The 24419-nt window shown below is 41.9% G+C and overlaps 1 protein-coding gene across 1 annotated transcript in view; it reads right to left on the bottom strand.

Annotated features, from left to right (window-relative positions):
- Positions 1-24419, bottom strand: part of LOC128981716 (transmembrane protein 263-like) — a 228530-nt gene that overhangs the window by 186520 nt on the left and 17591 nt on the right.

Here is a 24419-nt window from a genome sequence, read left to right as displayed (position 1 = left end):
TTCGACCAAGAAGTAGACAAATGAGCAGTCACCTAACCTTAAGTATTTCTGTGGCTAAACCTGCAACACAGGATCTGAAACTACACTGATAAAAGCAGAAGACATGACACAAATCAGTATTTTAGGGAAACCAAATGAAGGGAAAACATCCTGTTTTCTTTGATAAAACAATGTTCAGATTCCCTTTGAATTCTCTGACCCTGCTCATGCAGAGACTTCATTCTTTCCCAGTAATTGCTCTTTGAGATTCAAGGAAAAGTCCATGAAGCCAGGAAAAAAAAAAGTGATAGGACATCAGTAAATGAAGCATGAGTCATTATCATCTGCCATCACTCAAGCATATGAATACGAATGCTGGCACAAACCTAGACATTAAATGCACTGATGACACTGACTCATCGGGTGCAGAAGTTAACCATCAATGTAGTCATCATACTCTCTATACTTCAAGCTTCAAGTGCACTCTGTAATAATGAGATTCTTCATGCTCTAGACAAATTCAGCAGTGGAAGGCCTGAGGCTTCACATCAATTCAGTTGTGTCAGTGGCTTAAAGAAAAAAAAAAAACAAAACACACCAAACCCAAACCAATGAGACCTACCAAGCTTTAAAATCCTTTCAGTGAGAACCTCAAAAACCTTGATGTTTATTGTATCTTTTGCACCAAGATACAGAGAAGGCTGACATAATCAATGACTTCTTTCCCCTTGGTATTCACCAGCAAGTGCTCCAGCCACACCATCCGCCCGGTAAAGGTAAAGGCAAGGACTGGGAAAACGAGGAACTGCCCACTGCAGGAGAAAATCAGGTTCAAGATTATCTAAGGAATGTGAAGGTGCACAAATCCATGGTGTCTGATGAGATGCAGCAGGAGTCCTGAGAAAAGTGGTAGATGAAGTTGCTAAGCCACTATCCATCATATTTGAGAAGTTGTGGCAGCCTGTCGAAATTCTTGCTGACAGGAAAAGGGGAAACATAATCCCCATTTTCAAGAAGGGAAACAAGGAAGACTTGGGGAACTACAGGCCAGTCAGTCTCAGGCAGGCAGGCCAGGAAAGCTCATAGAAGCAGATCCTCCTGGAAACAATGCTAGGGCACATGGAAAATAAGGAGGAGATTGGTGACCGCCAGTAATTTTACCTTGAAAATCCCATAAAAGAAACAGAACTAGATAAACCAAATGGAGGGTGCTAAAAATAGCTATTCCTCTTCTGAAAACAAAACAACAAAACCAACCAACAAAAAAGCCACTAAAACTTCCAAGAGAAACCCCAACCAACCACCTCTTCCTTAGTATTATCTCATCCTCAAATGAGCCATAGGAGAAATTCAATCCTAAAATAAGTCAAATAAAAGAAAAAGAAATAAAAGTGAGGTTGTGGGAAAACAAGATGAGTATATACCTGCATATCATAGAATCATAGATTTGCCAGGGTTGGAAGGGACCCCCAAGGATCATCTAGTTCCAATCCCCCTGCCATGGGCAGGGACACCTCACACTACATCAGGTTACCCAGAGCCCCATCCAGCCTTGCCTTAAAAATCTCCAGGGATCAGGCTTCCACCACCTCTCTGGGCAACCTGTTCCAGTGCCTCACCACCCTGACGGTGAAGAACATATGTAACATGTCCAAAACATGGAATGGGTACAAAAATCTATTTCAAAACAATACCTTTGTCTGATGCAACACCTAAAGGGACGATAATGCTTTTACAGGACAAGAAAGAAGAAACAGAGGGTAGCATTTTGAAGCTTTTCAGGTCAGCAGAAAGTTTTGAAGTCAGCTTCAAATGAATTGACTATTTAACCTGAAGAGAAGTGAAAATGAACATTTAAATTCATCAAGCACAATAAACATTTTAACTGTTTCTTTAAACAACTGTGGTAACAAATTCTGGCTCATTGAAGATTGCTACCATCTTCTCTATCACAACTCATTAAAGATCGAAGTGTCTGTAATTGAACCATAAGTCTCCTTTGTTCTTAGAGAGATTGCCTGAATAGAACAAAACAGTAGATATTTACAGTGATATACTTAGCAGTAGCTAAAGAAAATATTCTTTCAAAGGAAAATTATAATGATAGTTCATTAAAACCCACATCAGGGGGAAAAAAAAAAAAAGAAAGGAAGTATGAAGAACATAAAGAGGAACAGCTCTAAAACTTGGAGTCCTTGGGTCCTAGTCACAAGTTCTTAAGGACAACATTGGTACAATTAATAATCAATGAATTAATAACCTTTGGGAAAGAGGGATTATAGGCTCTACTTGGAAAGTACCCAAGACATTCTGAAGGCAACTTGAGTCTAAATTAACACAAGCTTCCTAAGAAACTCTCTTGAGATTATCTTTTGATTTTGAGTCCCTGGCGTTACGCAGCGAAACAGAACTACAATGGGAAGGCAGAAAGGTGAGTTCTGTGGAACAGAACACGATAGTAATGGTTGGGGTAGGCCCTGGCTGACTGTTCCAAACCAATCATTTTTAAGAAACTAAGTGCAGTTCCTGGTAAAGCTTTGGAAATAATAATACAGCATTTTTCATCTCTTCCTAGACTTGGAATCAAGTACCTGAGCTTTGGCTTTGCAAAAGTAAGTGCAGGTTACTCTTTGTCTTCTGAATTTGTCCAGAAACAAAGAGGAGGTTGCAAAGCAATAGCAGGCACATGGCACTGCACGGTCCAAACATGAGGACATGTATGCTGGTGGACATGTATGCTGGTGCATGAGTTTCCTTCCATCTCACACTGATGAGTAGCTGCAGGACTCTTACATTTACCTTTACCAAGGTGTGCCACACAGGGGAGCAGCAGTGTCAGACAACAGCCAGAAGACATAACCTTCCCAAGACAAATGCAATTCATCACACTTTTCTCAAGAGCATGCACCTGGAGTACAGTGGGACATGGAAGCACACAAGAGGATGGGGGATTGTGGAATACAATGATTCTTTTGAGGATCTGCACATCTATAATGCATATGATTAACTTCAGAGCACCGAGCTACTGCATGAGATCAAGAAATGCCAACTAAAAATCAAGCACCGAAGCACTGTTAATTTTTGCTCTTTGCCTGAGCAAACAGCACTGCCCAATGAGAACAACTTTGATGACACTGATTATAATGAAATCCTGCTGACATAGCTTAGCTGGCCTAGGTAAAGCTGCTTTCAATCAAGTAGCTCCATTTTTGCTTCTCTGATTAAACACTAAGGGTTGTTGAGCCAATTGCTTCCTTGCCCTGAAGCATCTCTTCTCAAGATATAAAAGGACCTCATTGCTCATTGTGGTCAAGGACTGCTGGGCAAGTTCATGAAGAGATGGGGCTGTGGCACTATCAGCATGCTGATGTGCTCCAGCTCTGTATTTCCACTCCCACAGTGACTCAAATTAAGGGACATTGTTGTCATGTCTTGTGGAACATGGAATCTGGAGGTCTAGCAAGGCTGACTGCTTTACATAGGATACACAAGCAAGTATTTTGGGGAAGTTAAGAGTCCTGAACAAAGGCAATCTTTATCTAACAATGCAGAAACCTCAGCTTCACATTTTATACATGAAGTTCCTTCTTCCAAAATAATTAGTTCTGTGCTTTAGGTTTCTGACATGTGAGACAAAGAGATTTCACTTCTTGTATCCAAAAACTCCAACCAGACACATACAGTGAAACAAATTAAAGGTACAATTCAAGTAAGCCAGTACCTGTCAATGGCCCCAAACTTTACTGTGGCATCTGTGCTAGGTAACATTGATTCCCTCCTGTCAGCACCGAAAGCCCTATCACAGATGCTCCCTATTATTTCTGCAGAGACAATCTTAGCTTTCCTTATACTGAGAGAGTCGCAGCCTCCTTGTGTGGAATGAAACCAGGGAGCCTAATGGGTCTTGTTAAAGATTAAACAGGCACATGGATACCTAGTTCAAATTGAACCTAACACCTTGGTTTGCTCATGTCAATTTTCTGAAACATGGGGGAAAAAGGTAATTGTCGATGAACGAGACCATTGATTTGGGGTTGGTAGAAATCAATAACATGAAACAATATGAAGCTATACAATGTTAATCAGTATTCTATAATGGAAAGGCTTTTAGACAGATATACTGAGTAATTGGCTGTTCCCTTGGGGCCTATCCTCTAAGCTATACAATAGTCCAATTAAAATATAACATCAATAGCAACACAGTTGTTTGTTTTGTGGTTTGTGTTGTTTTGGGTTTTTTTCACATGCATTAGGTTACAACTTGCTAAATCAGAAATTCCAGACACTGGAAGAGCATGCACAGAACAGTAAGACATGGATCAAATCCAAGAGGTCAAATTCAGGTCAGATATCACAGTCATAAATCTTAAGCTTTCAGTTCACTACCTTTCTAACTATATGTAAAGGCTCGACCACAGAATTCACATCTCTCGGATTCCACCAGAAAAAATAAAACCCACCAACATTAATCAGGTAGAAATTCTCTTTCCAACATTGCTTGGAAAATCCTCTCAGGACAACTTCACATCTTTCATGGAGAAACGAGACCAGCTGGAGAGCAAACCTGCTTGTTGCCACCAAAGACTATGAATCCATATTGTCTTCCGAAACCAAGAAGACATACCAGGAGTTCTTGAAGATCAGAAAGGCTGGATGGGTACAGCACTAGAGAGCATACACCCAGGAAAACATTTCCAGCCAGTTTCCTTCCCTCTTGATTTATGGTAACATAAAAAGATTGTATCAAAACATTCCCATTAGGTTGCGAGTGCATTCATGCATGGAATTTAAAGACTGCCTGCAGACAGCGTTGCCCAGATGTAACAGAAGAAAGGTCCACATTTCCTTACCCTGATCTACCTTTCTGAGTTCATTGTTGACTGATGCATTCTTAAACTATTTTTGCCTACTTGAAAATCTCATAATACAAAGTAAGATACAAACCTTATGGCATACTTCCACTGCATACTGGCTACTAAGTAAGAAAGTGAATGAAAGGCGTTTTGGTTGTTTTTAAATGCTAAACTATCACATTGTTATCTCTAACACTGAGCAGGCTGCCCATGATAGAAGCTGTGCATGCCAGAAATAAGATCTTTTAGATCATGATCTACCCAACCATACTCCTAAATCTAACAGCATGATGGGAACCAATGACATTTAAAATAACAACCAAAAAAAAAATCTCAAATTATTTCTCTGACAAATTAAAAATTAAGATAGATTATTCTATTTTAGTATATGCCAGTCTGAGAATGTCAAGCCTGAGACTGTAAGGATGTGGTCATTCAGACCCAGAGAGGTAGCTTAGTACTGAAAGAATGAGTGGCAGAAGTGGAAATCACAGGATGTTAGGGGTTGGAAGGGACCTCCAGAGATCATCAAGTTGAACCCCCCTGCCAGAACAGGACCACAGAATCTAGCACAAGTCACACAGGAATGCATCCAGATGGGTCTTGGAAGTCTCCAGAGAAGAAGACTCCACAACCTCTCTGGGAAGCCTGTTCCAGTGCTCCATGACCCTTACAGTAAAGGAGTTCCTCCTCAAGTTGGGGATGGAACTTCCTGTGCTGTAGTTTATATCCATTGCCCCTTGTCCTATCACAGATGTCTGTCCAGTGACACAAACACACATACACACACACATGCCCCTCAAAAAAAACCCTACAGCTGTGACTGATCAGATGGAAGAAAGCAGGATTCATTTCACCTTGGCTGCTCTTCAGCAATCTATAAAACATATGGATGTTACACAATGCAATGGAATTTGCATTTCCTTAAATGTGGTGGGTAGGCTGGAAACTAATACTACAGAGAAACAGCTCTTACAAAGCTCAGGTTTTATACAGTGTGACAGAAGTGACCCACAAAACACTTAGGCTACAGAAGAGAGCAGATTAAGCACATTCACATTAAGAGGAAAATAAAAGGAAAGGAAAATTATTTTTAGTTGTCTTTGGGAGCTAGATTCCCCTATGTACACTTAGGCAGTGCTGTGCCAACACTCAGGAGGTTTTCTTGGTCGAACCCCATAAACAGGATTTTCTTTTCTCTTTTAATGAGAAACAACACCAGGTTATTATTTTCAAGCATCTAGATGCTATGATCCCTGATGCAGTAATGCCAAAGAAAAGAGGCAGGGTTAGCAGAAAAAGGCAAGCTGAAGCAAAAAAAAAAAACAACAAAACCACCCTGCTTAGTAAAGATTAAAATTCCTGAAGTGACTTCAAAAGATTTTTTAAGCCTTCTGAGAAGTTAAAACATTGAAGAGGTGTCAGCACTGCATTAACAATGCACTTACCCCCATCAGCTGGAAACACTGCAGCACTTGGCATCTTGTTAGTATCACAATCACTCCTTTGGTTACAAACAGATTTTCGTTCTCCAAACCAAAGTGAATCCTGAGCTCTGGGAACATCACATGTTGGCTACCCTCAAGAAGACCACTACAGTTTTAACACAAGGGCTAGGCAGCAGTACTGCTAGGTTTTAGAGAGAGACTGGAAAGCCTTCTTTGAATAGCAGTGTGAAACTGTTTAATAAAGCACTTCTTTTTTTAAGAATTACTGAACTTACTAAATTTTATGTCATGCTTGAAATTAAACACTTGAATGTATTAAACATGTAAAAAAAACAAAGTACTACTTTAGAGTTTCCCAGTACATCTCAGCTGTATCATGAGTTCTGTACAGACAGAAGTAAGGGGAAGGCAAAGGGATGAGGGAGAGCAATCAACACAAACTAGATCAGCGGTTCTGGTCTGGAGACTAAAGCTGGTGGAAATGATTCAGTGCCACAGTTTTTCTAGTGCATGAAACATGTCAGCCTCCTCTTCACAGGGAGAAAAGGAAATGAGGAGGAGAACTGGCATTACAGGGAAATAATCCATCAAGAAAGGAGGTTTCTGTAATGGCTATCCCTTTTATCTCTTTAGAGCCATTCTTATGGGGGTTTACACAATTAAAAAAGGGTCAGTGCTACTAGAACATTTACCAGCTCTACAGCTTCCTTATTTGTTAATAAGTGTACAAATCCTACAACCTAGTGTAACATTTACAGGGCTTGTTAAAGGTCAGCAGCAAACAGTCATCAAAGCGAAGAGGCAGTGGCAGATTACCTTTTGAAAATGAAAGGAGAATATCTGAAGATAAAGGGGGAAAACCAAAAAAAATGTCAGAATTCCAGTAGCAGCAACTGGTGCAAAGAAATTAAACCATCCTACCCTGCCAAGCATCTTTGTTCTTCTCCTGCAAATACCAAAGCTTTTATCATGCAGCTGTCAAACACCAAGACATTGCTTATCGTGGAACAGGCAACTGCAAAATTCAGTGGTGGAGCTTTCACATTCTGTGTTGGTATATTTATACAAATAAAGGGAAGCTCTCTTATAATTGAACACAGATCACCCCAAAAAAAAAAAAAAATCACACAGGACTTCCCTTAATTTTGATGTGAAGTCCAGTATATTTGATGTTATATTCATCTTCAGTTCCTAGCATGCCAAAGTTTTCTATTTTTCATTACAGCACAGCAGAGGTTGAGAGGCATCAACCAGTCTCAGAAGACATAATTTAGACTTAGGGTGTCCTGTGAAATTAACATAAAACCAGTTTGATTTGGTGAGATAAATACAGCAATAAGATGGGTCTTTTTCAAAGAGAGCACTAGTTACATTTTAAATATCTGTCATTAGAGAAAAATCCCTAGACATGAGAAAGGCAACATACAGATTTTGTTTCAAGCTGAGAACTTAATCAGTTTGCCTGTAATGACTTATATTAAGTCATGATCATTGGTGTCTCCTCTGCAACCAACCAGGCCAGTGTTCTGTAAAGTCACCATTTGCCATCTTGGAAAAAGAGGAAAGGAAAAAGATATCAACATATTATTTATTCATTTCAGCTTATTAAGCTACCATCAGCATGCCTCTACTTTGTCAACCTTCCAGGCAAACTTTGGCAGATACCACAGGCTTTGTGTAACAGTTTTAAACCTGTTTTAAAAGGCTCCTCTCTGAAGAAGCTGAGATATCAAGCAAATTCCAAACAAGCCAACAACAAAACTCCTCATGTATCACTGAAGTGATGACTTGCTGCCCAGCTACACCTCTTCAAAACCCCTCAACTTCCTGAAGCTTTCTGACCCTCAGTTTCCCCTCTATTTGAATGATATCCCAGCTAGGCTCCTGAATTCCATAAAACAAAGAGGTATCACAGACTGCATCATTTCACATTCACTTTGATATTCAGGGTGCAGATAGCAATTAAAATTTCCAGGAGACCAAGATCTAGAAAGAGATCTAGAATCCTAGAACGGTTTGGGTTGGAAGGGACTTTAAAGATCACCTAGTTCTAAACCCCCTGCCATGGGCAGGGACCAGTTTGCTCAAGGGTCCCTCCAACTTGGCTTTGAAAAATTCCAGGCTTGGAGCCCTCACAGCTTCTCTGTGAAACCTCTTCTAGCACCTTACCATCCTCATGGAGAAGAATTTCTTCCTCATGTCTAATCTAAATCTGGCTTCTTCCAGTTTGAAGCCATTGTCCCTTGTCCTGTCACTCTATGCCTTTGTCAAAAGTCCCTCACCAGCTCTCCCGTTGCCCTCTTCAAACGCTGGAAGGCTACTTTAAGGTCTCCTCCAAGCCTTCCCTTCTTCAGGCTGAACAACCCTGAGTCTCTCAGCCTGTCTTCACAGGAGAGGTGTTCCAGCCCTTGGATCATCTTTGTGGTCATAGTAGCAGATTCAAAGCTTTTACTAATTAAAGCTGGGGAAAAAAAACACAAGATGTAGAGTCTGCCTCAGCTGAGCTACTGGTTGTCTGGAAAACCCACAAGAATGTTAACCCAGCAGGAGATACCACGGGTTTTAAGATGCTTTCTATTCACTTGGAATTCATTATATCAAAGTGGGGAAGTGGTTGTCCTACTGTACTCTGCACTGGTGAGGTCAGACCTTGTGTTCAATATTGGGGTCCTCACTACAGTAAGGGCATTGTGGTCCTGGAGCAGGGCAACAAAGCTGGTGGATGGTCTGGGAACAGGTCTTCTGAGGAGCAGCCAAGGGAATTAGGTCTTATTTAACATGAAGAAATGAGACTGAGGGGAAACCTCACTCTCTACAACTCCCTGCAAGGAGGTTGAGGGGAGGTGGCTGTTGGACCCTTCTCCCTAATAACAAGTGATAGGATGAGAGGAAATGGTCTCAAGTTGCACCAGGGGAGATGTAGATTGAATATTGGAAGAAAACTTCTTCACTGAAAGGGTTCTCAGAACACTGTAACAGGTCCCCAGGGAGGTGGTTGAATCCCCAATCCCTGCAGGTGTTTAAAAGACAGATGTGGTGCTGGTGGACATGGTCTAGCACTAGACTTGGCAGAATTAGATAAGGGTTGGGACTTGATGATCTTTAAGGTCTTTTCTAACTGAAACAATTCCATGAATTTCAGAAGGCTCCTCTAAAGAGCCCTATAGCATCAAATAGTAGCTACCCATCTTTACATGAGCATCACCTGCTAGCAGGAAGAAACATTTGAACAGCAAGACTGCATTGGCAGAAATGGTTTGCGTGACAGTTTACCAACAGGCAGCACAACTCATAATGGATGACCTTGGAACAGTCTGCCAATATGGTCACTGTTCAGTGATCAGACCTGTTGGTCCTTGAAAAAACCCTAGGAGTTCTAACCCCTCTCATCACAATTTTTCACTACAGATGCTCTCTAACTCTTACCCACCATCAGAATTCTGTGATTTTGGTTGTTTGTTGTTTTGGGGTTTTTTTAAATCTCTGATGTTCACTGACTGGAGTTTGTGTTTTCACATTTTGAAATACAGTAAGCTGACAATGTTACACATTCTTTAGTGTCAGTCTGATTGTCTCATTCGTCCCTTCCTACATTTCCCACCTCTCACCCCAAAGCCACGCAGGAGGAACAAGTAGTTATGAAAACGGATCTGTCTGCAATATTTTGAAACAAAATCTGAATGTAACTGCCACTCCTAAAGGGCTAGCCATTACTACTTTTAAGGACATCCATCTGACAAGACAGTCATACAAAATAAATTCAGCATATAAGGATCATGACTGTTGAAGCTAGAGATAGAAGGGACATATCTGCAGCAAAAGATCCATAAAATTGTGTTATGGGAGAAAGAGCATGAGTAGGACTGATGGAGGAGGAATGTTCTTCACCATCACTTTTTTCTTCCCCTCTGAATTCTTTCAAGCAAAGACACAGATACTCCTTTTCCTTGTGATTTGAGAAGATTTCAGACAGTAGAGGAAATTCATGACTCAAGTTTTGCACAACTCAGTAAGCTTCCCCCCATCCTACTGCTACACATAGATCACGCACACGTTAGAGTGCAAGACTGAATAGGAAAATATTTCTTCAGCTTACTCTGTGGCTGATGGCACTCTGCTCCTGTCAGTGTGGCAAATGGAGTCTACCCCAATGTACTCATCTGTTTTGAGGGAGAAATTACTCCTGCCCATCAGTCACAGAATGGATGAGGTACAAAATCCATTCCCATGATGAATAAATCAGAGTTAAAAAAGGTCAGGATGTCTTCAGTGTCTGCTGGGGACAAACCTCATTTAAGGTTATTACATTCTTGTCAAAATCTTGACCAGAGTCATTTTACCTACCTCTCTCTTCCCTTCCTATATCCACGCCCTCCTTTTCCTTAAAGCCACTTAGCTTTGCATATATTTACTGCTTTCCTTTTTAACATCACATTGTTTTCTCTAGCAAAGTAACATATCTTGCCATGTTATAATGAAAACAGCTTCAAGTGCAAATAATGTTAATTCCAAACTTAGCACTGGAGATGGAGAAACACCTAGGGTGAGGTTTAACCCTCAAATCCACTCTTTAAAAAAAAAAATGTGAAAATCCCAGTAGCCCCACAACAGATCAATTCCTACATCTGAAGGGCTGGATAAGCAAAAGGAAATATCTGATCAAAGTCTTTAGAAACAAGAACTAAATCTGCAGTTTAAAGTTGTTGTGCAATTCAAAGACTATCATTGCCCTATTTACCAGTTGTAACAGCCCAAATACATCCCAGGTACTCCAAGTAGGGTTGAAGATTGTTTTCCTGTCAGCTTATTACTCATAGATCTGTTTTCCAGTGTGGCAGAAAGATGCAATTCAGCTCAAGTGACCACCTGAGAACAAGAGCCTGTTCAGGACAAACTGAGGGCAGGGGATGTTTTGCTTCTCTAAACTAAAAGCCTTCTCATGACCTCAAATCAAACCTATGACTACTAATGGACTCCTAACTAGGCCCTTCTGAGAGGCTGTCAGAATATTTTTTCCAAGCTACCCTCACAGGACTCTCCTTATCTCCATGTGAAGTCCTGAATTTACTTGGGTTTTTTTGTGCTGCAGGAAAAAGAGAGGCTGGGTGAACAAAATACTCCATTCTCTTACTCCGAAAACGCTTTTTAGCCAGAAGCTACTATAAATTCACAGGTCATTTAAAAGAACTGCTGATATGTCATGGAGACTCCAGCTGTTTGGAAACACTCTTATTTGTTCCATACTTTAAGTGTCTTTACATATTTCTCTCTCAGTGCAATTCATGACAGCAGCACAAAAACATGTGTCCCTCCTCTCAGCAGTTCACCTGCTGCTGCTGTTTTCTCTCTAGTCTACTCATAGTCCATGATCTGCAGGCATAAAATTTATACCTCTGGGGAAAAAAAAAAATTCCAATAAAAGGACTAAAATCTCCACTTGGGAATTAGCAGGTACATTTAAAGATTTTGTTTTATTTCCCCCTGCACCTTCCTCAAAGGAAGTGGTGGGTTTTGTAGGTTTCAGCTCAAATTAAGTGTTCAAGAAGAAAAAGATAGTTTACTCATTCCCCAAAATACTTTCTAGCAGATTCTCATAGAGTCATCAATCAAGAAACTACTCTGCTTCAGAAGTCAGTCAGCAGGCAAACTGAAAGAAAAGCATTCAGCTGCAGACCTGACAAAACAAGAACAGCCCTGCCACAGGAGCTGCGTGCTGGACTAGCCACAGCTCACCCCCATCAGTGAGCTGAGGAGTGCCCACGTTCTACACCTCTCTAGGTGGCTCTCCCTTCTAAAAAGAGACAAGTGGGGCCTTCTGAGGACTCCCAAATCCAGGCTACACCACATCATGTAAATCAGCAGTTCCTGACATGAGGATTTGTGTGTTTTCACAAGCATTGCACATCTGTCTGGAAACAGGTCAGAGGGCATGTTTTGCCTTAAGTGGAATTGAAAGTGCCCAGTGAACCAGCAGCAGGCTTCCTGTTCCACTGTGAAGCGCACTTTAGGTCTGAAAATAAAGCTGGGGGCTACCAAGACTTCAGTAGCTGTTGTGCATGCTATGGTTTTTGCTCCCTTGGATATTCAGTACCTGTAAACCTACCCCCCTCACTGGGTAATGCTTCCTTTAGAGATACCCCACTGCTGACTGGGAAAAGTGGATTCATTTCCACACCAAGGACCCCAACAAGAGAGGGAAGGTTAAAAACCATACAGAGAAGAGAAAAATGAGAAGGGAACTAGAAGGAGAAGAAGCTTTGCTTACCCTTCAAGTTGTATTTACAAAATCAATTAGTTGATTATAAAGTAAGAAAGACCAGACGCTTTCCAGACGTCCTGGAATTTCAACTCTCGGGGACAGTGGATGTGAGATACGGAGGCAGGCTGCCCCGCTGCCCCACTAGCTCAGCCGAGAGCCCGGGCCGGCCCTCGCCAGCCCCCTGCCGGCCGCCTGCGGCACGGCGGCCGCCGGCCCGAGGCGCGGGGCACGGAGGAGCCCCGCAGCCGGCAACGATCCCACCGCGGGCAGCCGAGCACCGCGCAGCGGGGAACCGCGGCTCGCACCGCCGCCAGCTCCGCGGGGCAGCCTGCTGAAACGCCGCCGCTCCTCTCTACTACTCCCAGGCCTTGTCAAGAGGTTTAACTGCACCAGACAGCTGCAGAAAATGTGCTACAATAAACAGTAGCAAGTACAGGGCTGAACTGAACAGCTGCCGACACCAGATCTGTGCAGCGGTCAGAGAATCATAGAATCGTTTCAGCCGGAAAAGGCCTTTAAGATCATCAAGTGCAACTATTACCTAACAACCAAGAAGCCTGGTGTTAAACCACGTCCCTTAGCACCACAGCTCTGCATCTTTCAAACGTCTCCAAGGATGGGGATTCAGCCAACCAGGGGATTCAACCTCCCAGGGGAACCTGGCTGAGAACCTTTTCAGTAAAGGAAGTTTCTTCTAATATCCAATCTAAACCTCCCTTCGTGCAACTTGAGGCCGTTTCCTTTCAATCCTTGTTACTACCACTTGTTACTAGGGAGAAGAGATCAACACCCACCTGCCTCCAACCTCCTTCCACAGAGATGTAGATAGTAAGGAGGTCTCCCCCTCAGCCTCCATTACTCCAGGCTAAACCACCTCAGTTCTCTCAGCTGCTCCTCAGATGAACTGTTCTCCAGACCATTCACCAGCTTTCACTGCCCTTCTCTGGACCCACTTCAGCATCTCAGTGTCTGTCCTATAGTGAAGGCCCCAAAACCGCACCCCATACTCAGAGTACAGTGGGGCAATCGCTTGCTTGTCACACTATTCCTGATCCAGGCCAGGGTACTGTTGGCCTTTTTGGCCACCTCCACACACTGCTGGCTCACATTCAGCCAGCTGTCAACCAACAATCCCAGCTCTTTCTCCACTGGGTGGCTTTCCAGTCACTCAACTGCGGGGCTGTAGTGTTGCACAAGAACAGGACCCAAGGCATTTGGCCCTGCTGAATCTCATACAACTGGCCTTGGCCCACTGATCCAGCCTGTCCAGGTCTCTCTGTAGACCCTTACTACCCTCAAGAAGATTAACACTCTTCCAGCTTAGTCAGTAAGGGCTGTCCCAGCTGAGCCCCTCAGGGCAGGCTACACAGGCTCCTCCCCACAGTGCACTTGGCAGTCAGCTTCTCAATTTAATTTTAAGTGTTTGTTTTTAATCGCACATGTCAGCATGCCGGGTGGTTAACTTACAATGTGTCACACAAAACAAGGAACAAGCCTCCCAGTTAATCAAATACCAACAAAACGTCTCATGTCATATTAACGATACTTGGACTGGAGCCAGGAGGAACAAGTTTGAAAGCCAAGATCCCTCTGCTTTCCTCACTATCTTAATTACTGTGCTACACTCAAGTTGCTAGAAACATGGACATCAAAAGATGACCTCCTGTACGTACCACAAAAGAGGTTTTTAATGATGCCTGCAGCTGCACCTCTCTCCCTCTCTATAACAACGAGGAAGCCGAAAGAGCCCCACAGCACACAATGGACCCTAAGCCTGTTCTTGGGTTCCATACAAACTCACAAGCACACTACAGGCTCTGCTCTCAGCTGGACAACTCACCCTTCAATCCACAGTCCTCGGGAATGACGTGAATGTTAACATACTCTGGTTACATCCACACCTACTCCAGCAACAGGCACTGTCTCTCCCTGAGTGCTCTGCTGCTTTTGTACTAGGAACCAAACACACATGGCCTTGTGGAGAGGCAGAATGGGCAGCATGCAAACCAGGGCCAAACATAGAGCAGCTCTCAGCAGCTGTGTGAGTGCACGCTAAGCTTAAATCAATGACCAAGCTGTATTTTACTTACAGCTGGGTTCAGCTAATCACCTTTTAAACGTCTGCAGGTCTCACAGAAAACAGATTTCTTTACACAATGTAAAGAAGATTTTTAGGCAATAATTGGACTTGGTAAATGTGGGTTTTTTTCCTTTTTCAATGTAAAAGTACAAGATCCATAGACTGGAAGAACTTCCCCACTTCCCCGATCAAGCAAGTCAAATATTTCGTGCAAAAACAGCCCTCAAGATGCTAGGAACAAAACACTGCAATAACAGTAACAATAACATTCTCAAGCTGTAAAAACGTTAAAGCAAACTTGCAGCCTCAATTTGCATTTCCCAGAGCAAGCTCTAACTTTAAGATACTGTGATAACATTGTATTAAATCTGGGGGGTTGTTCTTTAGCTGTTGGAGGGATGGGCAAAGGTACAGGGCAGTTCATACTATCGCATATCCAGTACTGAATACGTACAAATGGCTGGCTTAACCGAAGAGGATGACTTCACATCATTAGCTAGGATTACTCCAATTTTGCATTCAGGAGATACAGGAACTTTCTAGGGGAAAACAAACTAATAAAAATTAAAATCCAGAACACACCACCATCACACACAAATCTCTGGAGAAATCAGGGGAGGGAAGGAAGGAAACAAACAGAATCACAGAATTGTCAGAGTTGGAAGGGATCCTGAAGAATCATCCAGTTCCAACCCACTGCCATGGGCAGAGACACCTAGATCAGGTTGCCCAGAGCCACATCCAGCCTGGCCTTAAAAACCTCCAGGGATGAGGCTTCCACCCACTCCCTGGGCAACCTGTTCCAGTGTCTCACCACCCTTATAGTGAAGAACTTCTTCCTAATGTCTGATATAAATACACCCTCCTCTAGCTTGGATACATAAAAAAATCTTGAACTTCTGCATAGAGCAAAAACTTTTTTTAGGGGGCTCTTTTGGTTGGGTGAGTGGTTTGGAGGGGGTTTTAGTGGTTTGGTGGTGGGGTTTTGTCGTTTTTGTTCAGTTGGTTTTGTTTTGTTTAGGGTTTTTTGGTTTTGTTTTAAATTATACCTTTAAAATAAAATCTACATTCCAGAAAGGTAAAAAACAGTAGAAGCCAACAACATTATCAATTTTTTTCTTAAGAGTCTTCAGCAGATGAACAGGTATTCCAGTGAATGACTCACACAGCTACCCTGTAAACTGTTCATCTCCTGCCTGCCTCTTGAACACCTCTCACTTATTCTGAAGATCAGGTCTCAGGTGCTAGAAAATACAATTTCCTACAGTTCAAGATGATAAATCTGTTCATTCTGGTGTAAGATCCCAAGACATTCTTTTAACAATCCTAGATCTTAAAACCCTCTTCACAATTCATAGAAATGTCATGGCCAAATTTTTCGCATTACTTGCAAACTGGATTTAGTACTTTAGATGAAGAATATTTATGTTAGTTCCTTTTGGATATTTAAAAAAAAAGACATTAACACATAATTAATTTCATAATACAAGAGCCCAAAATGCAAATCCAACTTTTTTTTTTTTTTTTGGTTACTGTTACACACTTTGGGGAAAAAAAATGAAAAAGTAGTTTGTTAGAGGTACAGATAGGGCGTAGCAAAGAAGACAGGAGACAAAATTTAGTCTTAGTTAAACTCTTTCTGCCCAGGCAAGTATCAGTCAGATAGAAAGAGGAGAGATCCCTTAAAATATGCCAAATATGCATGTTACAATGGCTTGAGAATCTCCACATTAATAATGAACATGAACTTGTCTTCACCATGATCAGAAGAGAACTGAGTTCCACACACATACTATTGCAAGACTGTGCTTGACTACTCTTAAGAGTTCTGCCCAATTTCCAAGTATATAAAGGTTTTTTTCTTCTAGAATCTTATCTCAGAGGGCAAGAAAATTGACACAAAATCCCTCCATTTTACAGTTTATCCTTAAGTTCATAAACAGCTTTGAAAAGAAACCTATTTTTCAGGATAAGATTGTTTTTGTGATCCAAAATGATCGGTCCAGGAGAGGTCAGATTGGTGCAATCAAGCTGGAAATCAAAGCTGTGACTCAAATTGTTCACAAACAGCTGAAATCAAGACAGGAAGCCAGGTTGAGACTACAGATGTTTATGAAATGTTAACTGGCCATTTGACTCAGTTCTGAGGCAGAATTAACAGCCTCATGTACCAACCTTATGATTTAATTGCCTGCTATAACACTGTGATAGTTTAGCAGTTCAAGCTATCATCATTGTTAACATGCTGATATACAGACTCAATTTCACTCCTGACCTGGATTTACTGCATTGCTCATTCTTATTTAGTACTTAAGATTGCAGTTGTAAGTAAGCGAGACTTGCTTGCCTTTTTTTTTTCTTCTTTCAGTCCATTAGGAACAAGTAAGAACTGCTTTCTTTTTCAGCTTCAAACAGAACTGATAACTGAAAGTATAAAAGATTTATTTAGAAGCAATTGGCTGCATCTCTGTGTTAATCTATTTGCCCCTCAAACTGAGAAACATGTTGTAAAAGAATATAGATTCTTATATACACCTTATTTTGCATTCAATTTCATATGTCTCAGATTAGTATAAAAACACTGACAAACACCTGCCACTACAGCCAGGTAATGAGATACGCTGCTTTCACTCACGAAACAGAGTTCTGCTGCTCCTGCAGTCCAAAACCCTACTGCTAGAATCAAACAAATTCACTAGTAACTGATCAAGATTTATTTTCTGACAGAGGCTTCCCAGTGGCCCTTCACCCTGAAATGCCTTTACATTTGGGTGATGCACATTGCTTACAGTTACTGTGCCAAGGCAAAGGGTAAAACTACTGCTACCCCATCCTATGTGCAAACACCCTCGGGGAAAACCAGACTGTTACCGACGCGCTTCACGACGTTATTGTATTAACAAGATCCCACTGATAAGAGGTTTCCCACTCTTAAGTTACAAGAACCTTTCTTCTGGAATCCATCAGACACTTGGAGGCTATTTATGCTGCCATTAGCGGCATATGCTGTGCACACATACAACGCTTGGTGACAGAATGATTTGCAGGGCATGGAGCAGCCTAGAGAAAAGGGATGCTGAGCTGTCAAAGTAACATCTCATTATATCATATGAAAATAGTGAAGAGGAAAGAATAGGGCAGAAGGAAAAGTGGAATAAAAACAATTTAAATAGCTTTCATGCTGTTTCTAGGAGACCATGTCTGTTGTCAGCAGCAAGCATTCAGCAGCAGCAATAATACAGGAGGGCTGGGGGGTGAAAGGAAAAAAAGGGGAACACACAGACACTGGTTGAGTATTATTCCCATTTCAGACAGATGATTTCCCCCAGAGAACAAAATTAAATAAAGTATGAGGAAGCCAATATAGCCACAGGAGAATTTAAACAAAGAAGAATATCAGCTTTTACTAAAACAATGATGGTAATAAATTAAACAGAAACACAACATTAGAACTTGGATAGATGTGAAAGCGCTTGACAGCTCTACTAGAAATACTAAGGTATTCTTGTGCACAAAGTCTGAGCTGACACTCCAGGTCATTTCTTTGACCAAAACACCATGGATGCACAGAATATGTACCTTAAAGAGCGACAGATAATACTGAAATGTTGGTTTTCAGCCTTGGGCCATTTACAGAAGTAGCTCAGAAAATATTTTTACAGATGAGAGGACAGGCCAGGTACATAAAGTCCCAGCTCCAAAGAACAGGACAGTCTCATTGCTAATATCTTTCTCCTTTTTTTAAGGAACCTGCCTTCCTATTTGAAGTTATCTGACAAGTCCAATCATCGTTTTAAGGACCCAAAAAAAAAAAAAAAAAAAAAGCCTGACAAGTTATATATCAGGCCAAGTTTTGTATTATTTATGCATTATGATCACATTTTCCATTTCAATTTTCAAGTATCTTCCACCTCTGAAAGCCTGAAAAGTTACAATTTGCTTTTTCACCATCCTCATTTATAAATAAGTACAGTCATTTCTGTTTCATACACAAAGAATACTACAGTTCAAGGAAGGCCAAACTACTTGACTAATGCCACAGAGTAAGTCAACAGCAGAGCTAGGAATAGATTCAAGCTGTCCCAGTTCCTAGTCTTTTACTTCAGTTGTAAGACCACAGAGGTGAATCCAGGCTGGAAACACTGCCAAGCAGCCATCAGACAAAAGAAAGTAGATTATTTAAAGAGCTCCTCTGTAGAAGCATCTGACTATTGGACCTCATGAGGTAGCACACTTGAAGAGAGCAATCTGACTTGGGAAAGCAGAAGAGAGCTTAGTAGATATCATAATTTTGCACTGCCAGCTTCACAGGACTTCAAGATATGAGTCTGGTACACTACACAGAGACATATTTATGGAGGTATGTGGTAGATGACACTAAGTGACATAAGCAATTTTAATACAGTTACTTTATATAGAATCACAAAATACATCCAGATCTCAAAGATCATCCAAGTCCAACCCTGAACCCAGCACTGAAGGGTCAACACTAAACCACATCCCTAAGTTCCAGGTCCACAGTGCTTAAACACCTCCAGGGACGGCGTCTCCACCACTGCCATGGGCAGACCATTCCAACATTTGATAACCCCTCCAGTGAAGAAACATTTCCTAACACCCAGCCTGAACCTCCCCGGTGCAGCCTGAAACCATTTCCTCCAGTCTGTCACTTGACACCAAGGAGAAGAGGCTGCCCCCTCCTGGCTCCAATCTCCTTTCAGGCAGATGTAGGGAGTGATGAGGTCTCCCCCTCAGCCTCCTCTTCTCCAGACTAAATGCCCCCAACTCCCTCAGACACTCCTTGTAGGTCATGTGTTCCAAGCCCTTAAGGAGCCTCCTTGCCCTCCTCTGTAAGGCAACAGTATTTAGTACAGAGCTTAAGACTGAAAGGAAATGGAATTGCTATTAACTGCACCATTTTCCAAGGTGATTTCTTTGTGGTTATTTGGATGTAGGCAGTTCGGAGACACACATACCAAACATTACTCACAAGGATAAGATGCCAAACATGGTGCAGCTCCATTACTGCAGCAAATCCTTGGCCCAACCATAAAACTTTGTCTCTGATGGAAACCATTCACCAAAACTGGACCTGATTATAGGAATAGACCTTTCCAAAGTTAGGCACCTGAATTGTGGAGTTGAGCTGAATGTCAGCTCAGAGAGATGCCTAAACAGCCATGTTCCTGACATCTGCTGGCTTCACTAATTTGGCATGTTCTTGTAAAAGCATTCCCCAACATGCAGGTAAAAGACTAATTAATTTCAGACATTTCAAACACATGGGAGTACCTCAGTTGAAACATGCCTGTAAGGTAGATCTGTACAGGCAATACAGCTAGGTAAAAAAACTTGTGTCAAAGTCAATCCTGAATGAGTAATCCACAACACTCCCAGGCACTTGGAATCAGAGATTCTCAAACTGTGTATAAGGAGTCCTAAAGCTTCCTACAGAAGCATGCAATATACTTTTATCTTGCAGACAATATAAAACAGCAGAAAAGGCTCTATGCCTCCATGGAGACAGATTATAAAGCTCACAGAAGATACTGTGTTCTAACTTGGTGCAAATCATCTGATTTACAATAACTATCTGTGTGTGCTCTTTACCCACAGCAAGTGTAAAACAATTTGAATTAGGAACACCACAGTTATTTGGAAAGTAAATTTCCCAAGATTTGTGATATACTGCAGAGCTGCTAAGACCCACTGCTTTTAATAAAGCTTTATTCCACAAGGCCCAATCTGTCTGCAACAAAGAAGGCACATCTCTGCTCAGTCTGAAAATTGCAGAAGAGACAGCAGACAGTTCAGACTCAAGATGCAAGCTTAATGCCAAATTGGTCATAGTATGTTGGCTGATAAAATCTTAATGCTTAATATTTAAAAGACCCCAGAAGAAAGAACAGGTTTGTAAATTCCCAACTGGGACTACAGCTGTTAACCAGACACAGCTTTTCAACCAGGGCACACCACCCTGCACGAAGCTTTACTATACTCAATACTAATTAGCAGTGTAGAAGCAACTACCGTCATATTCCAGTATCTACCAAGGATGCATTCCTGAAATGTGTAACACTTAGCAATTTGACAGAGTAAAAGCTACTTTTCCCATATAAAGTCAGCTTGCAGAGAGCTCTGAGCAACCTGATTAGTGGAAGATGTTCCTGCTCACTGCAGGTTTGGACTAGATCACCTTTAAATGTCCCTTCCAACCCAAACTATTCTTTCCTTCTATGATTTTAGGTCCAGGCAGCTTTTGAACATCTCCAAGATCAGAGACTCCACAACCTCTCTGTGCAACCCATTTCTTCCCAGTATGTCCATATCTCTCTTACACTGTAGAGCCCAGGACTGGACAAGGAACTTCAAGTCTGACCTCACCACGCTGAGTAAAGGGGAAGGATCATCTCCTTTAACTTACTGGCAACAGGGTGGAGAAGAGTGAACAAGGTCAGTTTCAAAAATTCATTAAATAGAAGAGATCAGGATCTGAGTCCAACAAAGGAGACGCTGGCATCTCAAAACAGATCATGTTACAGCAAATTTAATCACCATCAGAATTCATTGCTATCACTTCCCTTGAATACTTTAATGGAAAAAGAAGGAAAAGCAAAGAGATTGTAGCAATTAACAATGCACTGATCAACAATGGAACTCTGAAGCGGTGCATAAAAATGCAACAGGCAGCAAGATGCTGCTCTACTTGGGTAACTCAATCTAGTTCCCTCAGACTGCCCCTTTCACAGCAAACACTCCAGATCGCATCGAATCGACCTGAAAGTAGCTCAGTGCTCCAACATGCAGCAACACAGAGCAGCCATGCTGAACCTTCTACAAAGAGGAAAGTGCTTCAGACCATGTAGAACAGACTAGCTCCTCTCCAGAGCTCGCTATCCCTCGCTCCTTGGCGACAGCAAACCTGCACTCACCGCCTCTTTTCTCTGTGAAGTGCTGAGCACACCAGCCCGAGCAGCACTCCAAATGCTAATTACTGCTGCTCCTCAAATCTTGGCTTGTAACTGAGGAGTAAAAAGAAAAAAAAAAAAAGTATGCTAACAAGATTGAAGAGAGAAGAAAGATGAAGGGGGAATTAAAAAAAATTAAACCGTGAATTGGGCAGATGGATCACGAAGTCAAGAGGTACAGTATAATTAGGGGATAAACAGCCTTTCCTGAGGCAGAAAGCGTGGAAAGCTGCCCTTGTAACATCACAAAGTATCTTATGGGAAAGGAGCTAATAGGTTTAAACACCTTCTTCCGTTCAGTGGGACGTATGCGGGAGGCGTCGGAAATCCGGGCTCCAGACAGACGGAGCCCAGGGAAGCCCCGGGCGGGAGTGGGGCTGCCGCGCAGCGGCCGGCATGGCCGGGCCTGCAGCGCCCCCCCGCGGCCACACGGCGGGAAGCGCTCCTGCCAATCCTTGAGCTGCGGCGCAGCGGCCTCCGTCCTCTCATGCAGGAGACCCCTCGCCTCCGTCCGCTCAAGCAGGGCCGCGGCCAGTCCTCGCTGGTCAGGTCCTGATCAACGCCACTGGTAATAGCACTTCATTATGCAGTAAAAACGCCTTTTTGATCTCTAATACCATTTACAGGACATTGTATCAGCTGCACTTTTTACTAACGTACCCTGCTGGCTTGTATAAAGTTAACTTTGACAGCAGATAAACGGATTCAGCTTTCACACAGGTACTAGCCTGTGCCTTGGCGAGCTGTCTGGGATTTTCTGGTTAATTTCCTTTATAAATCACAAAACTTTCTCTTGCCTCAAATGCTGATAGGCAGCCAGACTGCTCCTGAAACCAGCATTTGCCACTCTATGCCACTTGTTAGCCACACACACATCTGCCATTTAGTTACCAAAACCGTCCCCTTATTTGTAGGGGGCCGTACTGCAATGCCTTTCAGACACATGACAATCCCTGAAGGGTATCCTTTCATTTTACTGCACTATTTATTTGGCAGAGAGCTTCCAATTCCCCTCCTTTCAGCAAGGGAGTAAATACACAGTGCAAGCTAGAAAATTAAGTCACTATGACGCAATCTGGTGAAATAATAGATTGTGCTAGAAAGATACAGTCTCTGGAGAGCTTTCCATCCCTTATGCACTCATTACCAGACACAGTGAACGATTCATAGATGCCAGGAACAAAGAATGCTGCAGTCACAACAACATGGTTTACTTATTTATTGCAAAGGATTTAACTAAAAAGTGCTACCAGAAGAAAACAGAAATCAGTAGAAAAGCAGCAAGAAGATAGTATTGAATGAATGTAACAGCAAAAGAAATTGAGGTATCTGTTTCCTTAATGGGGTATTTGTAATTACTCCTGCAGCTACATGATCTTTATAGTAATTCTGGTTGGTATGTGCTGTTAGCTTCTAAGATGACTCCTTGTTACTCCACTAATACACAGAGCCAACTGTAAATTCAGCATAATCCTGATCGCTCTCTTTTGGGAGCAATTTTTCCACCTCTTCTTGCAGGCATTCTCTAATTTCACTTGTGCTCTCAGTATCTCTCCTATTTTGCTACTCTTAACACTGTAAATTTAAAAAGTAAATTTTAAAAGTACATACTGAGCTCAGACTTTTAAAAGAGCTCTCAGTATCTGCTGTACCACTGCTGAATCAAATGAGCAGAACTACTACAGGTCTTTTCCCCCCTACAGCACACACTTCTCCCAGACCACCCAACAAGTCACAGAAGTAGGATATTAATACAGACACATTTCAACATCAGTCAAACCAGCAGGGTTGCAGGCAGAAGCAAACATTTTCAATTACAAGAACTTGGTCTGCAAAAGCACTTAGCCACCTTAAAACAAAACCAAACCAACCCAAAAACACCCACCTTCTGATTGCACGATTCATAGCCACAGTCCAAAATCTAAGACTGTTTCTGATAAACTGATGAAACAAGATGATCTCCTGTGTTTTACATTCCAGGATACAGTCTCTAGGCTCAGGTAATCATCAGCTCAGGCTAGTGACCAGAATTCTTACTTCAACAATGCATTGTCATTACATGCTGACTTGGCATTACTTATAAAGAATGAGGAGGGGGAGATGAGAGGTGTTAAGGAAAAAAAAAAAAAAATCAAGATTATGTGCTCCATGTATATATATATTTATATATATACACACATATAGTAATCAAAACATCTTCCACATTTATTTCCTTCTGGCTTTATAGGAGTTGCAAAAAGAAAACTGCCTTTCACTTACCTCTATATACTGTAATTGCCAACACAGAGTATATGAAATGGCAGAATTACAACTTAATGAGAAAACTCTAACAGAAAGCTCAACAAGAAGGGATGTAACAGCAGATTCCTAAAACTATCTGCTTGGTTTTTACTCCCTTTAAGAATGGTTATCAGTAGAAACGCTGTATCAGCATCTCATTCTCTTAAAGGGAAAATATAAAACGCATTTATGCTTCCCAGAGACATGTCATGGTATTTTAACAGTAAGTTGCTAATAAGAATCTCAGCACTCTCTGGGTTGCTTAAGCCATCTACAGTAATTATGAGTGAGAGTGTTTTAAAAGTCACTGAACTGGAGACAAAGCTCCAAACATACCACCCCTCGCAGCAATGTTAGCAGTTTCTATTCAAATGAAAGCAACACTGATGTTGTTACATAGATACAATGTCTGCAACATTGACACAGTGGGGAAAATCCAGTTCCCCTATAAATCCAGGGCATGTCAGTACAAACAAGGTTTTTTAATTAAAATTGGCATTTTTTAGCCTCCTACTGACTGACAGCGTCTCGCTGCCTCTTCCTCAGATGGCT

The sequence above is a fragment of the Indicator indicator genome, chromosome 4 (genome assembly GCF_027791375.1).
Source record: "Indicator indicator isolate 239-I01 chromosome 4, UM_Iind_1.1, whole genome shotgun sequence".
Classification (NCBI taxonomy): domain Eukaryota; kingdom Metazoa; phylum Chordata; class Aves; order Piciformes; family Indicatoridae; genus Indicator; species Indicator indicator.
The sequence above is the reverse complement of the archived record's forward strand: the minus strand, read 5'-3'. Positions and strand labels throughout refer to the sequence as shown.